The sequence below is a fragment of the Astatotilapia calliptera genome, unplaced genomic scaffold (genome assembly GCF_900246225.1).
Source record: "Astatotilapia calliptera unplaced genomic scaffold, fAstCal1.2 U_scaffold_2, whole genome shotgun sequence".
NCBI classification, from domain to species: Eukaryota; Metazoa; Chordata; class Actinopteri; order Cichliformes; family Cichlidae; genus Astatotilapia; species Astatotilapia calliptera.
The window spans coordinates 584,064-608,433 of NW_020535729.1; the positions used below are offsets into that span (position 1 = coordinate 584,064).

The window sequence follows — 24,370 nt, forward strand, 5'->3', positions numbered from 1 at the left end:
CCTGCGGGCGGTTTATCCTTCAAGCTCGGGTCCTCTACCAGAGGCCTGGGAGCTTGAGGGTCCTGCGCAGTATCTTAGCTGTTCCCAGGACTGCGCTCTTCTGGACAGAGATCTCCGATGTTATTCCCGGGATCTGCTGGAGCCACTCGCCTAGCTTGGGAGTCACCGCACCTAGTGCTCCGATTACCACGGGGACCACCGTTACCTTCACCCTCCACATCCTCTCGAGCTCTTCTCTGAGCCCTTGGTATTTCTCCAGCTTCTCGTGTTCCTTCTTCCTGATATTGCTGTCATTCGGAACCGCTACATCGATCACTACGGCCGTCTTCTTCTGTTTGTTTACCACCACTATGTCCAGTTGGTTAGCCACCACCATTTTGTCCGTCTGTATCTGGAAGTAGTGATGGGACGTTCTGTATCGAGGCTTCGGAGCGTGTGTCGAGTAATGGAGGGGGCGTTTCCGCGAAGCGCGTATCGAGGCTTGCTTCATTTATGGGAGGAGCTGAAAATGATGACGTCCGAAGCCTCGCTGCCCGGCTGTACCACGTGACTGGTTCATGAAGCGGTTCGAACTTTGCCGCAAATAATCATTTTCCATACTGCCAGCATAAATATACACAGTATACTGCCATCACTACAATATACATGTTTTACACACTCCTTTTGTTGTTGACATTTACAGGCTGTGTGCAAAATGCCACACTCTTCAAATTCATGCCAGCTATTATTTTTACGTCCAGTAGGTGTCCTGCTAGAGCAAATGAAGCTTCATGAAGCTTCGCGTTGGGGTGAACCAATTGGATGAAAAGCTCCAGTGCTTCATGGGGCTTCATCTGCCCATCACTATCTGGAAGTCCCACAGGATCTTAGCTCGGTCATTCTCCACCACCCTTGGGGGCATCTCCCATTTTGACCTCGGGACTTCCAGGTTATACTCGGCACAGATGTTCCTGTACACTATGCCGGCCACTTGGTTATGGCGTTCCATGTATGCCTTGCCTGTATATATATACATATATATATTGTTACGGCCCTAGCAGGGCCTCCTCCTGAAGGTGCCTGTGTGGGCGTGTCCCACCACCTCTTCTGCCTGAGGTGCCACCTTTCCCTGTAACACAGCTGACTCACATCAGTAATTAAAAGTATTTAAGCCCAGGGAAAGGTGAGCTCTGGGCCAGAGTGCCATTTTTTGTGGTGTTTGCAGCTAGTGAGCTGTGTGTGTTTTGTGGTGTTTGCAGCTAGTGAGCTGTCTGTGTTTTGTGGTGATTGCAGCTAGTGAGCTGTGTTTGTGGTTTCCAGCTAGTGAGCTGCACTTTCCTTTTGACTTTGCTTTATTGACCAACGCCTGAGTTTTTGTTTGTTTTTCTTAAATGGTGATAGCGGCTTGTCCGTCTCTCTTAGTTGAGCTACTTTAATAAAACTCTTTAATTTAACCCTTTTGCCTCCTTGACTCCTTTTTCTAACCCGGTCACTTTTTGTTACTCTCCCCTCACCGCCTAGACCCCTCAGGGGAACGTAACAAGTGGGGGCTCGTCCGGGATCGTTGAAAAGGGAGTTTTGAGTTAGAATTGGTTTTTGATTATCTTGGGGTTTTTTTTTCGCCTTTAGAGGTTCAACTTCCCAGTTTAGTTAGGTGAGTGTCCAGCTGAGCTTCGTTTTAAGTTCTTCCTTCGGGCACTCTTTTGTTATTTTGCCTTTTTTATTTTCGGAGTAATCCTGGGCGGGGATTAGTTCCCTGTTGGGGGTAGGCAATTCAGGGCTCCGGTCGCTGAAGTTCTGCCTTTCAAGTTGCCTCGAGCCCAGCACGCTCCAGAAGATAGGTAGGTAAAGTTTGTTGTGCTTAGGAACTGGGTAGGTTGTATTTGTTAGTGTGTGTGTGTGTAGCAAAAGGTAAGTTGGTCAAGAAGAGTAAGTTGTTCGGTTACCATTAATTGTTGGCTAGCCTGTGAGAACTGGCACAGGTGTGTGTGTGGTGGTTTTCTTCAGGCTGAAATGGCGTTCCAGTTGAATCAGCTGGAGCTGACAAGCACTGGGCCTACATCTGTTGGTGAGCAGGTGTCTAGAAGCTCGTTTGTGGGCAATAACATCCACCTGGTTCCCGTTTTCTGTGAATCCAGTGTTGAGAGCTTCTTCAGTGTATTTGAAAGCATAGCAACTGCATTACAGTGGCCTGAAGACGTGTGGGGGGTGATGTTGCTGTGTAAATTCACAGGTAAGGCTCAGGAAGCTTGCTCTGGTCTGTCTATGCAGGACAGCCTAGTTTATGAAAAGATTAAAAGTGCCGTCCTCCAAGCCTATGAACTTGTGCCTGAGGCCTATAGGCAGAACTTTCGAGGTTTGGAGTTGGCACAGGGTCAGTGCTACCTTGACTTTGCTCGGGAGAAGGCAAAGCTTTTTGGTAGGTGGTGCTCTGCAAGCCAGGTTAAAAGTTTGGGGTCGTTACGTGAGCTCATGCTTGTGGAGGATTTTAAAAACTCTGTTCCTGAGTGTATTGCTCTTTATTTAAGTGAACAGAGGGTTTCCACTTTACAGCAGGCTGCCATACTGGCAGATGAGTTTACCCTAACTCATAAAACAAATGCTGTAGAATGTGACATCCCTTCTCACTACAATACATCTTGGAGAGCTAGGAGGGAGCCAGCTAACGAGGCTGAAAAAGTGGTGGTTTCAAGTTCCAAAGCAAAACTGTGTTTCTTCTGCCACAAGCCTGGCCATGTGGTTGCTGATTGTGTGAAACTGGCACTTAAGCGGAAAGCGTATCGAAAGGGAAGAAGGCCTGATTTGAAAACAGTCACTCATGGTTCTCAAACTAACAAGGTTGTCAGGCCCAGCAAAGGACCACACTTGGGGCATAGTTGTATAAGGGGCTCCTGTGGTCAGTGTAAGGGATCAATTAACCCTGAGCGGCCGCTGGTTGACAATTTCCCAGGTCCCCAAAATGACCTGCAGGGGGACAGGCTGTGTATAAAACCACCAGTAAGACCCGCAACCCTGGCTAACAAACATGCCTGTACCGGTGACTTGAGGAATCGTCTGCAAAGTGTTGCAGAAAGGTCTTCTGACTGCCTGTGTTCTCCACATGTGATGGCTCAAAAAAGCCCTAGCCATCACATGAGACATTGTTTTGAGGGTCTGGGGCCACCTTCAGTAAGTATTTTGAACCCATTGAGATGGGGTTGGCAGCTTCCGCTGACAATGCCTAACCGTTGCTATGGGGTTTGGTAGGTGGAAAACCTGCAATTTGGTGATGCAATGGTTACGGACTTGATTAATCATATTGGTTATCGAGATAATTTGACAAACCACGGGTTTGTATTTATGGGAGGGGGTGTTACGGCCCTAGCAGGGCCTCCTCCTGAAGGTGCCTGTGTGGGCGTGTCCCACCACCTCTTCTGCCTGAGGTGCCACCTTTCCCTGTAACACAGCTGACTCACATCAGTAATTAAAAGTATTTAAGCCCAGGGAAAGGTGAGCTCTGGGCCAGAGTGCCATTTTTTGTGGTGTTTGCAGCTAGTGAGCTGTGTGTGTTTTGTGGTGTTTGCAGCTAGTGAGCTGTCTGTGTTTTGTGGTGATTGCAGCTAGTGAGCTGTGTTTGTGGTTTCCAGCTAGTGAGCTGCACTTTCCTTTTGACTTTGCTTTATTGACCAACGCCTGAGTTTTTGTTTGTTTTTCTTAAATGGTGATAGCGGCTTGTCCGTCTGTCTTAGTTGAGCTACTTTAATAAAACTCTTTAATTTAACCCTTTTGCCTCCTTGACTCCTTTTCTAACCCGGTCACTTTTTGTTACTCTCCCCTCACCGCCTAGACCCCTCAGGGGAACGTAACTCTCTCTCTCTATATATATATATATATATATATATATATATATATATATATATATATATATATATATATATATATATATATATATATATATATATATATATATATATATATATATATATATATATACAGTCCGCAGCTCCGAACTGTTGTAAAGGGACCTTTGGCTAATACGTGGGGTTCAGTGTCTGGCTCGCACCTGGAACTAGCTTTACAGTTTTGGTCAACTTTGCTAGCGAGAGACAGAGAGAGGCGTTGAAAGGCTGCTCCAACCGAACTTATTGTTTCGGAGGAAAACACAAACACAGTGTACAGTCGAGTCTAAACAGTGTACTTACATCTGGACTCGTCAGGCACTGTTTTTGGCTGCAGTGGTTATTATTATATTTACATGCTTCCATCTCCCTTTTCTGCTAGGTGAGAACTCATACTTTTCCACTTTCCTTTTCCTCACTCCCTGGCTCACAGAAACTTCACGTGTATGGCAGTCCATTCTCCCTGCAGCACGGACTACATGAGGGCACATCCTTTATCGCTATGCCTGTAATACTCTGCCTATTGCCTTCATATTAAATAATTTTTTGAACAATAATTATTGAAAATATTTTGTCATGTCATTATACTGCCGCAAGTAGAGGTGGCATGGGCCGTGAAACTGAGGCACAGGCATTAGAGCCTCTTAATGCTTGTTTTGTTTGGGTTTACACCAGAGTGGAATTAACAAAAAATAGAGAGGGCATAGCCTAACATACGAAATAGGAAAATAATGATGTGTAATCTATTTATTTCAACAAAAAAACTGTATTCTGAATACCACCTATTTATCTGTAGTATTATTAGAATCATGAGATTACAACACATTTACCTCTCCTCCACTTCTTTGAAGTGTGTCCCAATCCTAGCGCACTGGTTAGCATGTTTTGGTTCGTGCAACCGGTCCGTCGGGTTATTGTCTCCCCAGGAACATTTCCGTTGTCTTTTTTCCTATTTCCGTTGTGCTTTGTGTGCTTTTGCAGCGCTTTTCTTTTTGCAGCGTTTTTCTTTTTGTAGCATTTTTCTTTTTGCAGTGCAGCGTTTTTCTTGAAGTTGCAGTGCAGCGTCTTTCTTTTTGCAGCGTTTTCCTTTTTGCAGCACTTTTCTTTTTGCAAGTGTTTTCTGAAGTTGCAGTCCGTTTGGCCTCTCAGGGCCACCGTACTTATCAGAGACATCGTGACTGTGGCTAAATTAAACCAAAAAACCAAAACCTAATTCAAGACTTAAAGACTTTCTTCATGACACAAATGAGATTTCAGTGTATTAATAGAACTAAATAAGCTCAGAGTTGAAAGGCTGGAGTATTATGTACGTGCTTCACTGTCAGGATCTTCAGGGGGATTCAAAGGGAAACATCAAACTGCTGTAATGAGATAAACTAGTTGGGCTGAACAGACTTATCTGTAGTTTGTCTCCATCCAGGATCATCAGAATATAATGAACATGTGTGAAGAGCCACAAAATGCTGCTGCCCTCTCAGCATGATGAGCTCCAGCCTTTGTTAACAGGACAACAGGAAACATGAGACAACTTTCAGAGACAGTAACCAACTGTGGCCACAAGATGGCAGCAGCTGATCTGAGATCCTTTATTGGACAGAACGACTCTGCTCTGTGACGTCATCAGAGAGACGGCCTTCACTCTGATAGATCTGACGTCATGTCTGCACTGCCTGCCTTGTTTGTCCTGAGCACCTATATGTGAATGTAAGCAGAGAGAGCAACAGCACAGTGGATCAAAGCTGCAGATGATGATCACACACACCTCAAAGCTTTGAAAACCCACCTGAAGACTAACTGTGCTGACTGTTCTCCACGGTCACCAGACCTCAGACCCACTGAACATTTAAACTCTGAACTTATCCACCTTTTTAGCTCATGATTTAAACCTTTGACCACACATTTTAATCTAAAAATCAAGTCTTACTGTCCATTTACAGTTTGTTTTTTATGGTTATCGATCAGCCTTAATAAACACCTAGATTTAGATTTGTCTCCATGTCTCAGCATTTGGACCACTGCTTAACATGATCTGCGTCCCACAGCAGTGAAAGGTTAAGGGCCAGCCATAAGGGGTTCAGCATCCAGGGTAATGGTGACACTGAGACAGTCGATGGCGATGACAGAGACCGTGAAGGAGGCGTGAGCGGTGGGACGTGCAGGACAGCAGGGAAAGAAACGATAAAGAAGGAGAGCAAGAAGCCAACAACACATGAACTGAGGCAACAGTGTCCCTATAGTAATCTTAACATTGCATTTGGGAATATTTCATGGTGCGTGGTACTTTCTGGGATGTTAGGTGACTGTGAGTGACAGAGAAAGGAGACCAAACAGAAAGGATGAGACCACACCAGTGAGTTACCAGTGATGGACATAAAGTGCTGATAGTGGCTGTAGGAGGGAAGAACAGGTCGCTGATGGAGAGCAGCAACATTAAAGAGTATAAAACAAACTCCATACGGACATGAGAAGTCATAAACGACACACCTGTAACTGCTTCAGAGATGCTATATCTGTATTATCCACGTAGCTCTAGTGCATCACAGCCACAGTCCTTCAACAATGTCACAGATATAGAGGTTGGAGAATATAGTGTAGATGTCCATGTGAAGTATCAGTCAATTACTCATGAAGTCATTATAACCCAGGATATAGTGCAAGGATGTGCTCTGATGTCAGTACATTTCCTGCTTTATAGTTTTTTTTTTTCCCCTCTTTATTTATAAAGTTTTGCACATGTAATTTAACATATCAGGCCCAATACAGCAAGTATCAACCCATATAAAGACATATATCAAAACAAATTAGGCCATTGAAATTCGGATGATAACAATGAAACAGAAAAAAAAAAGGAAGAAAAACAAAAAACAAAACAAAAACAACAACCCACGCACAGAAAACATAAAAAATAATAATAATAATAATAATAAAAAAAAAAATCAACTCCCTCCCAAAACCATAACAGAAGGGAACCCTGTGGTACAAAAGTTTAGTCTATTGTAAGTGTTTTCAACGAGTTAAAGTAAGTGATAAAAGGCTGCCACATCTGTGAGAACTTATTAACATTTCCTCTGAGTCTAAATTTTATTTTCTCCATTTTTAAAAAGAACATAACATCTTCCAGCCAACGTGATCGGGCTGGAGGGTGAGGAGCTTTCCAAGACAGCAAAATTCGACGCCGTGCCAGCAATGAAGTGAAAGCAATAATATCCAGTTGCTTACGACTAAGGTTCAGGGTGGCGTCCTCATAAACACTGTGATATTATTCTGTTATTATATGTTACCTTATATATGTAATCAAAGTAGTTGAATTAGAATACTGCTGTAGATCATATTATACCCTTTAAAATAGAGTGTGTGATCTGTATGTAGTTTAGTTCTCATCTGCTGGGAATGTGTTACACTGTTTTCTTGACATGCTTAATTGTTGAATCATGAAGAGAAGGTTGTAAGCAGGAGACTCTGTGTCTAAAGACAGGGGAGATAGACAGACCACATTCCACACCCCCACCTTACAGAAAGCAGAGAAACAACTGCCGAGGTCATAACTTAGGCGCTGTAACAGAGAAAAAAATGTGATGTTTTAGCTTTTACGACTAGCTGGGGGCCACTAGAGACTATAAAAAGCTGAGCAACCCGTCACCATTTTGAGACATGTGCCTGACCCTCTGGTAGCATCTCTCCCGTCCGGACGTTGTAATGCTCTTATTGTTGAATTGTATGGAAATAAATGATTGTTGATTGAGCATTTATACACCGAGTATTGTCCTTCCTTCAGCCCAAAGATTCAAAGAACTGCGTGTTTTCAACAACACCAAAAATGGACCTCCTTTATAGTTTTAAGATGAAATATTCAAATTCAAAACAAATATATGGTTCACTATTGCATTGACCTGCATGTGGAGAAATCTGTTGTTAAATCAGAACATATATCTGTACAGGACAGGCTGCGTTCAGACTCATATTACTGTGTATCATGTGTCACTGCATGAATATTTATTTATATGTTTATGTTTCTAACACATTTATGTTCATTCGCACATGAACATATTTATTTTATGTATTTTTTGTCTTTTAACTTCCACTTGTTTACACTGTAAAAACTAAATTCCAAATAGATGGTTTGTATGCAGCATCTTTTCTGCTCTACCTGAGCTCAACATGCCTCATTCCACACATCTATACAATCAGTTTTTCTGAAGTTCTTTCTAACATTCACAGAGAAGGATCCATCAGAGACTGAGCAGCTTCACGCCTCTCTGACTGTTTTCGATTAATCGGTGTCATCTCACAGACTCTCGGGCACACATTGACCTTTTCCTGTCAGCCATGTTTCCGGTGTGAGCAGTGGGTCAGACAGTTTTTATACTGGTGTCCACTCTCAGACCAGTTCACTCCCAGTTTGTCTCTGAATACAGGAGTCTGCTGCTGTGACTAGACTGCAGGCCAGAAGCTGCATATCTGGACTGATCTGACTGGTGTTGGAATTAAGTAATTTGCAGTGCCTTAATAATGGTATGCTTTTTTTTTTATTAATAAGTGTTATAAAGTCAGATACTTTAGTATTAAGCGGACACAGCCCTGAAAAATAAAGGCATGAGACCATGTGTCCTTGGGGAGTAGAAAGCTGCAGACTCTCGCTCATGTTTGCCTGGGAAAATGTAGATAAGAGGGACCATCTCTAGTGGAAAGTTACTGAGACACTGTTGTTTAGACTGGAATGAGAGAGCTGGTAATAAAACTGTCAGGGGCACATCGCCATTTTGAGATCCGCGACAGCGTGTCATGCAGGACGCACCTCCCTTCTAGAAGTAATGTGAAAGAGAATAAAAGTGTGAAATGGTCTACTGAGCAGTGTTTTGTCTTCCATTGGATGCCTCTGAGGAATCAAAAGAACTTGGTGAAGTGTTGGTACTTAACAGCACACACATAACTCTACATGTATTATAGGAAAATTATTAATGATAATCCACAGTAGATCTGACCAAAGTCTACCTCTGTCCTTTCTTGCTGGTTTTCAGTGGTAGAAACAGTGTACACATCTATTAAAGTCATTTTCCACATTGGTTTGCTCAACATTAAACATTGTAGTTTTATTCGGGTTATTTTTAGCTTTGAAAACAACAAAAGAAAATTTTTAAATTTCTCCTATCCTGTCTTGTCTGCTGGGATTTAGGAACTGTGTTCACAGGCCAAGGTTTTTGCTTGGAAAGTGACGGTGCTCTCATTTTCAAAGACTTCAGTATTATTAGGGCCATTATGGCCACATCCAAATCTTGGCAAATAATACAGAAAACAACAAAACAAAACAACAAAAAACCCTACTAAAACAACCAAGTGTCCAATAAAATGCGAGCTTTATGCTTTATGTAAGCTTTATGTCAGACTCATTGACTATCTTTCCTCTAAACTTTCAGCTTTGTGGAGCTGCTGTCACACTGTGCCTGGGATTTCTGAGATGACCCTAATCTCATTGAAAAGCACAGAGTCGCTGCTTTCAGAAACCATTGAAATTTTTTCAGGTGTTACAGACGTTTAAAGACAGTTGGATGATTCCTGTCTAAAGCCAGCGACTGGTTAGGATTTAGAGGCTTAAGCATTCCCATCCCTGAGATTTATTAACAACCTGTACAGTGCCCTGAATCATGGAGAACCATGCCTGAACTTATTTGCTTTTTTCCCTATTCAACAGCTTGATTTTCCTAATGGTTTGCATGTTGGTGAAGCAGAATCATCTTTGTGTAACCTTGCTTATGTTTCTTTAAGCATTGAGGCACGTCATTTACAGAATTCCTGGTTTTAAAGAAACAGGTATGGTCACATGGCCAAAAATACCACTATAATAAGTTTTGGTAGTGAACTACAAAGCTACATGTTGTTGTTTTTTGACTCTCTGTCTGACTTTCATCTTCTCCTGTGACACTATGCCTTGGATTTCTGAAATAACCCAAATCTTACTGAAAAGCACAGAGTCGCTGCTTTCAGTTTTTCAGGTTTTACAGATGTTGTTTCCTGTCTAAAGCCAGCGACTGGTTAGGATTTAGAGGCCTAAGCATTCCCATCCCTTAGGTTCACTAACAAACTGAATCATGGAGACACAGACTCCATAATCCTTCCCCACTTGTTCCTCCTAACAACTATGTCTGTTCCGAGAATGACGTCTGAGCATATTTGCTTTTTTTCATATTTAACAGCTTGATTTTCCTAATGGTTTGCATGTTGGTGAAGCAGAATCATTTTAGCGTAACCTTGCGTATGTTTCTTTAATCACTGAGGTACGTCATTTACAGAATTCCTGGTTTTAAGAAAGCACAGGTATGGTCACATGGCCAAAAATACCATAATATTTAGTTTTGGGAGTGACACCACTTCCAGAACTGCATGTAGTTGTTTTATTGTCAATAAACGTCTTTGAAACATGAGCATTATAAAATGCCTTGAAACATGTTAAATAAAAGTGTAACACTGAGGTGCCACTGCAAAAACATTTGATGACTGTATAGACTCACAAAGCCTGTTGCCCCACAGGACAATTACTTGAGATATTTCTTGGCCCAGTCTTGACGTTTCAGCTTGTGTGTCTTGTTCAGTGGTGGTCGTCTTTCAGCCTTTCTTACCTTGGCCATGTCTCTGAGTATTGCACACCTTGTGCTTTTGGGCACTCCAGTGATGTTGCAGCTCTGAAATATGGCCAAACTGGTGGCAAGTGGCATCTTGGCAGCTGCACGCTTGACTTTTCTCAGTTCATGGGCAGTTATTTTGCGCCTTGGTTTTTCCACACGCTTCTTGCAACCCTGTTGACTATTTTGAATGAAACGCTTGATTGTTCGATGATCACGCTTCAGAAGCTTTGCAATTTTGAGACTGCTGCATCCCTCTGCAAGATATCTCACTATTTTTGACTTTTCTGAGTCAAGTCCTTCTTTTGACCCATTTTGCCAAAGGAAAGGACGTTGCCTAATAATTATGCACACCTGATATAGGGCGTTGATGTCATTAGACCACACCCCTTCTCATTACAGAGTTGCACATCACCTAATATGCTTAATTGGTAGTAGGCTTTCAAGCCTATACAGCTTGGAGTAAGACAACATGCATGAAGAGGTTGTTGTGGACAAAATACTCATTTGCCTAATAATTCTGCACTCCCTGTACAGTATTCAGTTTGAAGCTTTAAACTGAAACATTTTCAACTCCAATTAGAGAAGGTAAGGCGATAATCAGTAAACTGGTTTTGCCTTTGATCAGACCTCAGAACATACAATAATAGTTTAGGTAAACGTGTGTTTCTACAGAGAGGTCACTCCCTTCTGCTTTCCTCATTTGACAGTAAAATATATGAAAAGACCAAATGCAGACCTTCTTAAGAGCCAACTTCAGTCCACAGATGCAAAGATAAGCTGTCAGGTAAGTTATGCATCATTAATTATAAAATTATATTATTGTGTCTCCAAAAGTTGATTCTGTTCATCTGGACGTAGCATTTTGTGGGAGAAACGTTTCGTCACTCATCCAAGTGACTTCTTCAGTCTCAGTTGACTGCAGGTTTCCCCAAATCTTATATTATTGTGTATTTTATATTCTAAACATTATTCTAAAATGATGATTTAAACCATTTTAAAGATACGACAGATTTTACATTTTTAAAAAGTATTGGATTTAATGTTTTTGGACATGCATATAAACTGTGTTTAAGGCACAGGTTAAAAACTGGTTATGGACAAATCAAGGATGTGATCATGTACAAGTTGTATAGTTTTAATGTTTTATTTGGGAACAGAATGGTGTGTATGTGTGAGTTTAGTGATGGAGTTTTTATTATGAATGAATTATGATTTTTTTATGAATTATGTCTATTTTTTATGTTTATGGACAACAGATGGAAATTAGCCCTTGGCTCTAATCTGGTATGTTTACATTCATGTAATTTTTTACATTTATGTTCATTAACATGCACTGTCCTAAATAAATAAATAAATTACTAAGAAACTTAGACTGGAGATAAGAAATCTTAAATAAACATCTTTGGTAATAAATATGGTACAATAATAATCATGATTATATCTGTTATACATAAGCAGAGAATGGAAGAAACCTGTTTACTGGTCATCCTGCTGCTCTCAGGTCAGTAATATTAATATCTTAAACATTTCAAATATATCCTATAAACACATTGAGACAGACTGATGTCATTTGGGTAACCAAATTACATGCACATTTTAAAAAAATGTATTTATTAACACATCAACCGCAAGCACTGGGAGAAATTCTTTACCTCCTAATACCACAATACCTGCATTAATTTTCAATTATGTTGGTTTTTTAAAATCATTAAATTTAGATTTTTTGAATGACTGTTTGCAGCTATTTCTATGGTAGCTATTGAACTAACTAGTTTTTAATGTTTAATGCTGATACATGGTCTGAAGAGCTTGGAATGCAAAGCATCTGGACTTCTTTGAGTTGCTTGAAGACGTTTCACATCTTATCCGAGAAGGTTCTTCAGTTCTAGGGTCAAATGATGGAGAGTCCCCAATTAAAGTCATAGGGGAGGGTCCCCCAAGGGGGTCGAGAACCCCCTATTGATCCTCTACCTAATGGCACAAGCCAAGGTGTGAAAACGGGTGTAGGTCACAATCAGCCAAGGTGAAGCCGCTGTCAAAACCTAGCCCCACCCTATCATGTAATTTCCTGAGGTCAAAAGGCCAAGGATGGGAGTGGGCGTTAAGGCATCTGGGAAAGGATCTCAAAACTGGATTATAGATGGCAGACAGTTGGTGTCTAATCTTCTTTTCTGTGACCCCCTTGGGGGACACTCCCTTAGGACTTAAATCTGGGACTCTCCCCCATTTGACTTTAGAACTGTAAGAAGATTTTCGGATGAGAGGTGAAACGTCTTCAAGTAACTTAAAGAAGTCCAGACACTTTTCTTTCCAAGCTCCTTAAACTACGATGACCTGGATGACTGAGAAACAGACTGTTGATACATTGCAATTGTCCAGCTTTGGGAATAAATAAGATTTTTTTTCCCTTCACTTCTTTCCCAACATTTTTTTTTTAAATGTATTACAAAATAAAGCACCTTCACTAAGTTAGCTGACTGATTTCACTTGTCATGATTCGAGTTTTGAGGAGAAGACAAACAACTGCATGGTCTCAGTAGATGCCAGAATAGTGATCTTTATTACACACTTCTATAACAGAAGCATGGGAAGACAAGCGTACAGCAACAGATCTCCGCCGGGCGGCGGCTCTCCATATCTTTTATATTATTCATGATGACGTCACACAGACCTTACTGGAAATGATAACTTCCCCTCAGTCAGAAAGTTCTCCTTCTATGTCCTTCTATGGCTAAGAACAACAACATGTTCCAGATGTTTCTACTCCTCTGTATCTGGGAACATAACCAATAGTGTGTAGAATGTTTAGTTGTGTGAGAGTGTCAGTTTCCGGCCAACAAACGGTCAGTGTCCTTATCTGACTCTGTTTTGGGCCATCTGGATCCACAGCTAAGCTGGTGGAGAATTACCTTGTAGCCGATTTACTAAGAATGATATGATGAATGATACAATGATATATTGCTGATAAACTGATGCAGACTAATGAAGTAATAATGAACTAATAACAGTGCATGTAAATGATCTCAGTGAGATTAAAATAACATCCATTATCCTAACAACTCCTTTGAAACAATGTAAGACATTCAACATAATACAGGTCAATCCAACAGATCTAATGATTTTCACACTCTTCTAAGTCAGAGGTCTAATGCAAACTAAAACTACATACCATATTATAATGCAACTACTTTGATCTCATATATAAGGTAACATATGATAACAAAATAATCTCACACACTCTATAATTGATACAATGCTTATCCTGGACATTGACGAAGTAGGGTTCAGAATTAATAATACAAAGCTACACCAAACTTCACATACCTCTTATGTCAGTAGGTTGAACTAGCTCACCATGTAGTCCTTGTGAACTGTGAGTGTCTATAGCGAAGGTGAACAACATTAAGGCTACATATGCTGGTCAGAGCTACTTACTGCACGTTTTTTCCTTAGTCATGACTAAAAAGTTATGGTTGAAGATGCAGAGTTGGGTTTTACTCTTCTGCTTGTTGGTAAATGAGGACAGTGCCAATGTCCCTCTGTTCCTTCTGCTAACTGTGTTAGCATAGCAAGATAACTGTTAGCTAAATGTTACTTTTAGGTATTGCATCTTTTTTATTTCCTTAATTGTCAGTACTTGAAGGCAGCGGTTCTCAGACTTTTCACAATGAGTACCACCTCATAAAATATATGGCTCTTGAAGTACCACCCTTATGACTGACATTAAAGTACAGTAGTATAGGCCTATTTAACACCATATACAGTTTACATGAGACAATTTCATATCTTATATGAATGTTATCTATTTTAACTGCCATAAAGAAGATGTGACAAGTGATAATCATAAAAAGTGTACCGCATTAAAATATTCACAGCAGGTGGGATATCCGATCTTTAAGTGATGACGTGATTAAACCTTGTGAATCCTGCTTCCAGTTCCAAACTACTAAGTTTATTAAGGCTGTTGTGTTTTTAACATGTTTTAATGCCTTTTATCTTGTTCTCTTTAATCTGAACAAGACCCTAAAAAAAGCACATCATTATATACCAACTAGCCCAACTTCAGTAACCCTACAAACACCACTGCTGTTTAGTTCTCTGTCTTCATTTATGTCGGAAGTGATAGCAGAGCTGTATGTTGTAATTTTTGCTGTGGTGGTTAAGCTCCAAGATTGTTGGCTTCATGACCCTCCTTCGTGGTTTGGGGACATCAAATCTCAGTTTGCTCTTCGTGGCATTTCAGCTGATGACACAAAATACATCTTGTGGTGGCCTCGCTGGATCCACTGTCCACTAAACTTTTCACAATGAGCACCAATGTGATAACCCTCCGTGACTCCACTGATTATCCGGGGGCCTCCAACTCATGGATAGTGGCTGGGATCACAGCACTGCGGAAAAGGGCTCTTTTTATTTACCATCAGCATTTTGGCACCGTTGCACAGCATTGTCTGCCGCCTTGCAGTTTTAAGGTCCAGGGAAATGAGCCCACCAGTGCTTTGTAGCAGCCGTGACCACTTGCGATAAGGAAAGGCTACTCTTCACAGAGCACTCGAGCTTGGGGAAATATTTTCTGGTAAACTCCAGCTCCCAGAAGAACCTCTCGTGTCATCTTTGCATAGCTCCACAATGGTATATTGTTAAATCTTAAAAAACTGATCAAAGATTTCCCCGTGTACCACTAGAGAGAGCCTAAGTACCACCAGTACTACGTGTACCACAGTTTGAGAACCACTGCTGCAAGGTAATCGGAGATGTTTTTCTGTAAAGAGATAATATAAATATGACTGGTCTTTGGATCTATACACTACATATATTACTACAATTATGACCAAGGGGTTGAATGACCCTGTATTCATTCAGAGTAAAGTAGCCTGGATCCTGTTCACGAACTTAAAAACTCGAGTCTGGATCAGTGTATCAGAGCATAATACTTAGTTTAATTTTTTTGTTGTTGCAAAAATTGGACTACAAGAAATTTCTCATTGTTATTGTTTTGAATATGAATGTTAACCAAGCAAGTATAGCAAATATTAAAATAAGAAACCCATAACAGTGGTATAGTATATGTACATATTAGAGTTTTAATAGTTTTCTTAGTCAAATCTACTATTCCGATATGCAGCACTACATATCGTTTTTGGCATTTGACATTAATTTAAAAAATGGTATATTTTAATATTTTTTTAATATTAACAATGCAGTGTTGTTTATGGAAACCCGTTTCCGGCACTAAAAAAAAATTTAAAAAACAAGTATCTATAACTCGAAATTTTGAGTTATTTTCTCAAAATTTCGAGAAACATAACTCAAGATTTCAAAATTTTGAGTTAGCTCTGCCAATCAGTAATTTCCGAATGAAGTCACTCTCCTGTTACCCAGAAGCATATTCCACAGAGGAATGGGCACTGAAAACTGGATTGCAACAAATTGGCGCTTTTGCGAGTACGTTTGCTGATAGTAACACCATGTGATTCAGCTAATAACACAAGGATTTCATCATTTGTGAAGCCATGCTGAAAATACTCAGCAATCTGTGCATTCATGACTGGATGTAATACTGGTAGCTTAGCTGTAGCATTTGTAGCTGAGGGCTTCAGTTTCCGGGTAACAAGGAAATTACATCATTCACGTAGATTACTGATTGGGCAGCGCTAACTTGAAATTTAAAGTTATTTTCTCAAAAGTTTGAGTTAATAAGTCGAAGTTTCGAGACTGATTAAATGTAATTAAGCTGTTAAATTTAGTAGTACTCAGTGCAACTGAGGCAATCGTTTGCGTTAATATTGATATGTTGTGTGAGATGTTTTTTGAGCATTAATGTCTAGATCTTTGAGTTTTGTGCAATTAACAAAGATTACAACAACTGGGAACTATTACTTACATTTTACTACAGTTTTGAGAAATTGAAATTCTGTTGGATATGTTGACCAACAATGTATATGGCTATTTGATCTCTGTCCCCATATATGTTGTAATGTTGTAAAGTTCCTTCTGCAAAATCTCTGTACATCACCAATTAAAACTATATATATATATATATATGTATATATATATATATCAAATCAAATCAAATCACTTTTATTGTCACATCACATGTGCAGGTACATTGGTGCAGCACATGTAAGTGAAATTCTTGTGTGCGAGCTTCACAAGCAACAGAGTTGTGCAAAATACAATAATGGCTACATCTGAAACTAATAAATATATGTACAATATATAATAGTGTATGCATTTCTGGATGTGTATACTAAATATTTTCCTACGTGTGTGTGTGTGTGTGTGTGTGTGTGTGTGTGTGTGTGTGTGTGTGTGTGTGTGTGTGTGTGTACACATATTTTACAAATTAAATAGAGTAAACAATAATAAATATATAAAATATACAGAGTTGAATATGTGCAGAACAAGTGGCATTTATATACAGTGTGGAGTGCATAATGTTGAAGTTCCAGTAGTGAAGCTGAGGTGTCTATGAAGTGTTCAGCAGTCTGATGGCCTGGTGGAAGAAGCTGTCTCTCAGTCTGCTGGTACGGGACCGGATGCTGCAGAACCTCCTTCCTGATGGAAGTAGTCTGAACAGTTTATGGCTGAGGTGACTGGAGTCCTTGATGATCCTCCCCGCTTTCCTCAGGCACCGCTTCCTGTAGATGTCTTGGAGGGAGGGAAGCTCACCTCCAATTATCCGTTCAGAGCACCGCACTACTCGCTGGAGAGCTTTGCAGTTGTAGGCGGTGCTGTTGCCATACCAGGTGGTGATGCATCCAGTGAGGATGCTCTCAATGGCACAGTGATAGAAGGTCCTGAGGATGCGGGGGCTCATGCCGAATCTTTTCAGTCTCCTGAGAAAGAAGAGGCGCTGCTGCGCCTTCTTCACTGTTTTGTTTGTGTGTACTGACCACGTAAGATCCTCAGCCAGATGTACTCCAAGGAACCGGAAGCTGCTCACTCTCTCCACAGCAGCGCCGTTGATGGTGATGGGGGTGTGTGCTTCTCTGCACCTCCGGAAGTCCACTATCAACTCCTTTGTCTTTGCGACGTTGAGGGTGAGATGGTTGTCTTGACACCAGTGGGTCAGGGCGCTGACCTCCTCCCTGTAAGCCGTCTCATCACTGTTGGTGATAAGACCCACCACTGTAGTGTCGTCCGCAAACTTCACAATGATGTTGGAGCTGTTAGTGGCCATGCAGTCGTAGGTGTAGAGTGAGTATAGGAGAGGGCTCAGTACACACCCCTGTGGAGCACCAGTGTTCAGTGTGATGGGGGATGAGGTGATGCTGCCCAGTCTGACCACTTGGCGTCTGTCAGACAGGATCCAGCTGCAGAGGGAGCTGCTCAGTCCTAGATCCTGTAGTTTCCTGTCCAGCTTCGAGGGAACGATGGTATTGAATGCTGAGCTGTAATCTACAGCTATAATATAATATAATATGTAGGAGCACTAGGTGCGGTGACTCCCAAGCTAGGCGAGTGGCTCCAGCAGATCCCGGGAACAGCATCGAAGATCTCTGTCCAGAAGAGTGCAGTCCTGGGAACAGCTAAGATACTGCACAGGACCCTCAAGCTCCCAGAGCTTGAAGGATAAACCGCGTGCTGGGTGTTTTTTTTATTTATTTATATATATATATAGTTTTAATAAACAAAATAAGGTGACGTTCCAAAAAAGTTGTAATGGTTTCTTAATTTTGAGTACAGAGAAGAGAAAAAGAAATAGAATTAAAATATTAAAAATATAAAAATATAGCTCATTCACCAGCAGGACCTTCTTTTATGCAGTGATATGAAAAACAAACTTCAATCAAATGTGTTGAACGGAGAAATGTGATAAACTAAATATTATATAAACTAAAAGGACAGAAATCTCTGTAAAAATGTAAGATAAGAAAGTAAAATATCTCAATAATCTAGGTAATATAACTATAACAAATTATTTTTGCTTTTTACTTTCTGCCTCTGATAAACCTCCATTAAGTATGACTATTTATATTGTCTTTTCAGTCTTTTTCAGTGGTTTGTCTAACAGCCCAGTTTCCACAATAAAAACTTTTTATTTTTCTCAGGAGGACTTTCCACTCTTCCTCCCCACTCCAGAGAATACCACTTTGTGAACCAGCTGAAGACCTGGACTGAAGCTCAGAGTTACTGCAGAGAACACTTCACTGACTTGGTCACTATCTACAACAGCGACATCAACCAACTGCTTGTGACAATGGCACAAAATATTGACTGGGCTTGGACAGGGCTCTATAATGATCGTTACAGCTGGAAGTGGTCCATGGAGGGAAAACTTTTTTATGTTGGCAGTACACATGAATTTCTGATCTGGGCTAACGGCCAACCAGACTGTGTAAATGCAAGGGAATACTGTGTGGCTCTTCAGGGACAAACACAGATGGATGATAGACCCTGTGGAGCTTCTTACCCTTTCCTGTGTTACAATGGTAGGAAAAAAGATTTGTTACCATAGTTGTTACAGTTTTATGTGAGTCATAATTTACCTATTTAAAAGAAAAAATCTCTTTTCAATATTTCACAGCCAGCAGTACAAGTTACATCTTAGTGATGGAGAGCTGCTCCTGGTCAGCAGCTCAGTCGTACTGCAGGACATACCACACAGACCTGACCAGTATAAGAAGCAAAGAGGAGAAATCCAACATCACGCTCACTTTGAATGGATCAGGGGTTCAGTATGTGTGGATTGGCCTCTACAGGGATCCCTGGGCCTCCTGGTCTGACAACACAACCTCCACATTCACTAACTGGATGTCTTCTGAGCCTAATAACCTCAATCCCAATGAGTACTGTGTATCAATGTATGTATTATCTGGAAAATGGTATGATGGTGGCTGTAACTACAGAGTCCGTTTTTTCTGTTTCACAGGTGAGGTCCAGAATGCAAACACTGTAAGATCCTGTCATCATGTAAAACACTAATGTTTGTGTTGTTATATGTGGTTCATTTTTAGCAGTGACAAAGCAAACAGTGGTGAAAATGAAGCTTCAGTCAGAGGCAGACATGCACAGCACAGAGATCCAGCAGCAGGTTTCACAGCAGGTCAGCAGTTCAGTCACCAACACAAACTTGACACAAGTTCAAACTATGCTTCATGTTTGTCATCATCTGCACATTTTGTCCAGCTGTCAGGCCTCATGCTGTCAGAAGGACTGACAGACTTCAGGATTCGTTGGAGGAAAGTCCAGAGTTACCGTGACGACCAGTCAAAGAAGCAGGATGTGGACGGTGACTGCAAAACTGAAGTCTGACTGCACTGAACCACTTCATGTGTGAAGTTAATAACATGCTGTGCTGAGCTGTCTCATCCTTTGAATCTTTCAATATTTCAGAGTGTAAAGTTCCACCAACAGCTCATTTGTTCAGCTGCAGTTGTAGTTTGGTAGAAAGTCTTTAATCAGAGGTCCACTCACTAGTTTTCCTGATAGGCTCTAGTCTCTTGCTTTGTTTTGCAGTGTCTCTTTCAACACTTTAGACTCTGTCCTTCTGTGGACGTCACTGCACAGGCTTTGTCTGTGTGCAGTTTATTAGGATCCATAGTTCTGCTTCATTCTGACAGCAACCTCTGCTGACTTACACAAATGATGGAGAAGAAAGTGAGGAGAGCCAGAGATCTGCTTGAGGAGGTCAGGGGGGACAACAAAACATTGTACTGTTTATGTCCTGTTTCTACTTCTGCTGTTTAATAAGTGTAACAGCCATGAATGAGACCATAACAGTCCCAAACCTTATCTGATAGAAATTTGGTTCATCGCTTTCAATGGAGTGCAGTTTCAAAGCATGCTGGATGTCCTCGTATCTGTCATTTTAACTTGACTGCCACTTTGTAGGAGCAGACAGAGTCACAGAGACCTAACTGTAGTAAGCAGAGCAGGTGATGGGTAAAGCTTGTGCTGGTGTTGCCATAGTTACTGGTGAGGTCTTAGTTTTTGACTTGTATTTTCTCCTGTGTTAACATGTTTGTCTACTTTTGTGTTTGTAGCTTTCAGCTTTCTTCTAGTTATAATTTAAAGGGTTTTTACGTGTTCAGTTTCTTTTATTTCAAGTAATAAAACAGCTATTTGATTGAAAACGATGCATCGATGTGGGCAGGTATACAGAAAGTAATATAAAACAAGAGATACATATTTAAAAAATTATGGAAATATGCAGAGGGTTTTATTGCCTTGTGCGGCTCCTTTTCTTATTCAATAATTTCACTATAGAACATTTACTTGTGGGGATAGGTTAATTGGATAATCCAAATTGCCACTAGGTGTGAATGTGCGAGTGAATGTGAGTGCGAATGGTTGTCTGTCCCTGTGTGTTGGCCCTGCGACAGACTGGCGACCTGTCCAGGGTGTACCCCGCCTCTCGCCCTATGACAGCTGGGATAGGCTCCAGCGCCCCCCGCGACCCTGAAAAGGATAAGCGGAAGCGAATGGATGGAACATTTACATCTTGCCCACACTGACAATTTGGTTTGTTTCATTAGCTTGGCTGGAGTGAACTCGTGAAAATAGGGACTATTTTTCTATTATTAAGTGAATAAGTACTTTGTGGATTTTTACACTGAGTAATAAATCATGTAACATTGTTCCAGATCCATGACCATAAATATTTTTGACGCTCAAGTTTTTTGTTTCCTTTGAGGTTTATGTTAAAATCAGAAGTTTTCAAATGTAAAAGGCCTGAATGTGATTTCTACAATCTAAAAAAGAGCAGCTGTAGTGGAAACAGGAAGGTTGAGAGAAGACAGCTGACTGAAAACTCCAGAGAAACTTATACATGTTTAGTGCTGGGAAGTATTTTATACGCATGTTGCAGTTATGCTTTGTACTACAATTGTGTTTAATATATAACTTTTTATCAATGACAGTAAAAGGTCAAATCCCAATGTTCCTGCTCAGACATGAAGGTTGAACGTTGTCTCAGAGTAAAACTGGATGCCTGAGGTCTCACAAAGTTCTCTTGAATATTTTCTGTGTGTCTGTATGTTTGCAGATTGCTGATAGTGACTTTATAAATCCCTCGGGTGGGTTCCTCTGGGAAATTCTGTATGTAATGTGTATCTGTATGTAATACCTGATGACAAATGAATGACAGCTTACACAATAAACAGATACGAGTGTGATGATGGAAGTAGAAACACAGCTGAGACAAATGAACAAAACGCCACAGGGGAAGTAAAACTAAACACACTGCACAAGAAGCACAAGACTGTCAAAATAAAACAGGAACATGGTGAAACCTTGAAACAACAGGAGCTTGACACAGGGGTTGAGAAAAGGCAGACACAAGAGGGAGTGAGGACACGAGAGAGAAACGGAGAGAGACATATGTTGTGGAATTTTTATAAATAGTCTGCAACACGGAGAGAGCTGTGGTCAAGCTATTTATTACTGTGTGCAGGAAAAGGGATACACACATCAATACAACACAGGTCTAAGTTATTAGCACTCTGACCTGGGGCATCGCAGCACACCTTTTATAACATCGCACAAACTCTGTGTATCTTTCAGTTACAACAGTCTTTTGTCCAACCCCCGCTGTTGCTGAACAGACTCCCACTATCTTTTCCCAGGGCAGCACCTGGCGCTGGCTCTGAGCTTCATCCTTCTGAGCAAAGCGGCTAGCAGATAACAAAGTGAAACATTGTTAGGCCTAGCTAAGCTGTTTTTTATTTCACGAGGTCATACTGACACATACACAAATACTTTATCTAAGCATGAAAAGGTTACACAAAAAACATACAGTGAAATTCTAACCACATAAATCTAAATGTGAGGGCTAAGTCGAATTTCCCATCACACGTGACGGGCTGGGAAAACATGGAATGAAACGCAAGGAGGACAGAAAATGGAGACAAGACACAAAGACGTAACTGGGATAAACAAAGGAGAGGGAGACTTTAACACAGGGGGAATGACAGGCTGACACACTGAAGACCCAACACTATGAACTATACTCAAAATACTGAGTCAGTTGACCCTGAACCATGCCAGTTTCATCTTCATTGTGTACAGCACTGGATACTGTGGCTCCTCTGAAGGAGAACGCCTTAAATCATAGGAATTTCACTCCCTGGTATAACTCACGAACCTTAAAGCAGATAATTCATAAGCTGAAGATGTCTCAGTAATGCAGAAGATCTTCATTTAGCCTGGAAAAAGAGAATGTTGCTCTATAAAAAAGCCCTCTGTAAAGCTAGAACATCCTACTATTCATCAGAGATCGAAGGGCACTGATGATTGGACAGAAGCAGTGATATCAGCACATGGCTCACATCATACTTTAAAGATGAAATATTCCAAAAATATATATTTGCCCACTGCTTGTGTGAAAGAGGCAGGAACTTGTAGAGAAATCTGCTGTTAAACCAGACCACATGAGCACATCTGTACATGACAGGCTGTATTCACACTCATATTCCTGTGTGTCATGTGTCACTGCATGTTGCTTATTATGACACACTTTGGTGGTTTGAGTCGTATTTTCGTCTCTGCTATACCTAGTGCCTCCTAACTACATTCAGACATTCATACTCCAATGACCAACTTACCCAGGGATACTTTTTGTTTGTTGCCTGTCCCGTTTGGCTCTTTTGCCATCAGAATTATTGTCTAAAGGCAAAGAAAGATGCCCAACGGATTTACTTTACCAAATTGACCATCCCAGCCTTGCCGTAATGGTCCATTTGATTCACCTTTTATTGTTTATTTTATTTATTTTTATTTTCACTTGCTGAATACAGGACAGACTTGAATCAGGAAAAGAAAAGGGAGAAAGGAAGAGGGGGAAAAAACAGCGGAGAAGAGACATAGAAAGACATATATCAATCACCTGGATCACCTGTTGAGAAAGAAAAAAGAAAACAAGCGCAGGACTCCAGTTCTGATGCTCACAAGAAGGGTTTATTTACAAGTCACCAGGTGTATATACAAGAATGTGTGTGTGTGTGTGTGGGGGGGGGGGGGGGGGGGTGTTATATACAGCTGAGTGGGGGGAGAAGGGGTCTCCAAGGAAGTCCAGGGGAAAGCACGCGTTCTTCAGAATATCCACTCACACGATCACAGGCTCACACTCCGACACTGCCACACGGGAAACACACGGGGAAAAATCCAGGAAGCTCTGTAGACAGGGAGACAGGGTTAAGGACGACGCACAGAGGAAAACACTCTTCACTAAACTTGCTGTAGCTTGACTTCACTAACGCGTGGTAGACAACGATCCAGCGACGAACAGCAGTCACCTCCTGGCTTAAATGCTGCTCCCCTTAATGAGACCCAGGTGTCTCATTTCCCGAGGGCGTGGGCCCACAGTGAGTTCCGCCCCGGCGAGAGAGAAGAGGAAGAGAGAGAGAAACAGAGGGCTGATCAGCGTGCAGCTGATCCGCCTGGCCGTGACACAAGCAGAGAAAACGAGAGTAATAGAATAAACAACATCCCGATGATCTATGTGACTATAACAGTAAATACTAAATGTTAAACATTATTGTGCAGCACATAAGATCAACAAAACACAGTGTGCTTTGAGGTAGGAGCCAAAAAGGGTGTAGTTTGTGGGTGTGATCACCCGTGTGTACACCTGTGAGCATGGACGCACTTGTTTTTAAAAGGCTCCTTCATGTAATGATCTGCTAGAGGGTGTGGGGGGGCCACAGCCCCGTCCTCCAGGGCATGAAGCAGGTATGGAGGAGGCAAGATAAGTTTATTTGTATAGCACAATTCAACAACACGATACTTTACAGAGACATTAGAAACAAAAACAAATAAAAAGCATGATTTATAATTGATTAAAACAAGCAAACAAACTAACAAACAAGTGTGGAGTGGGCCAAAGGTGAGGCACATCAAGCACAGAATAATAATTGTAATCTGAGGATAAAACGCATGTACTGAGGCTGA

At 41.1% G+C, this 24,370-nt stretch overlaps 1 long non-coding RNA gene across 1 annotated transcript; it reads left to right on the top strand.

Annotated features, from left to right (window-relative positions):
• Nucleotides 1-19,325: 19,325 nt before the first annotated feature.
• LOC113017782 (uncharacterized) lies at nucleotides 19,326-19,719 on the top strand. The gene is made up of 3 exons (XR_003271565.1): nucleotides 19,326-19,352; nucleotides 19,438-19,526; nucleotides 19,610-19,719. It is a non-coding gene; the product is annotated as an uncharacterized LOC113017782 (long non-coding RNA).
• Nucleotides 19,720-24,370: the final 4,651 nt, after the last annotated feature.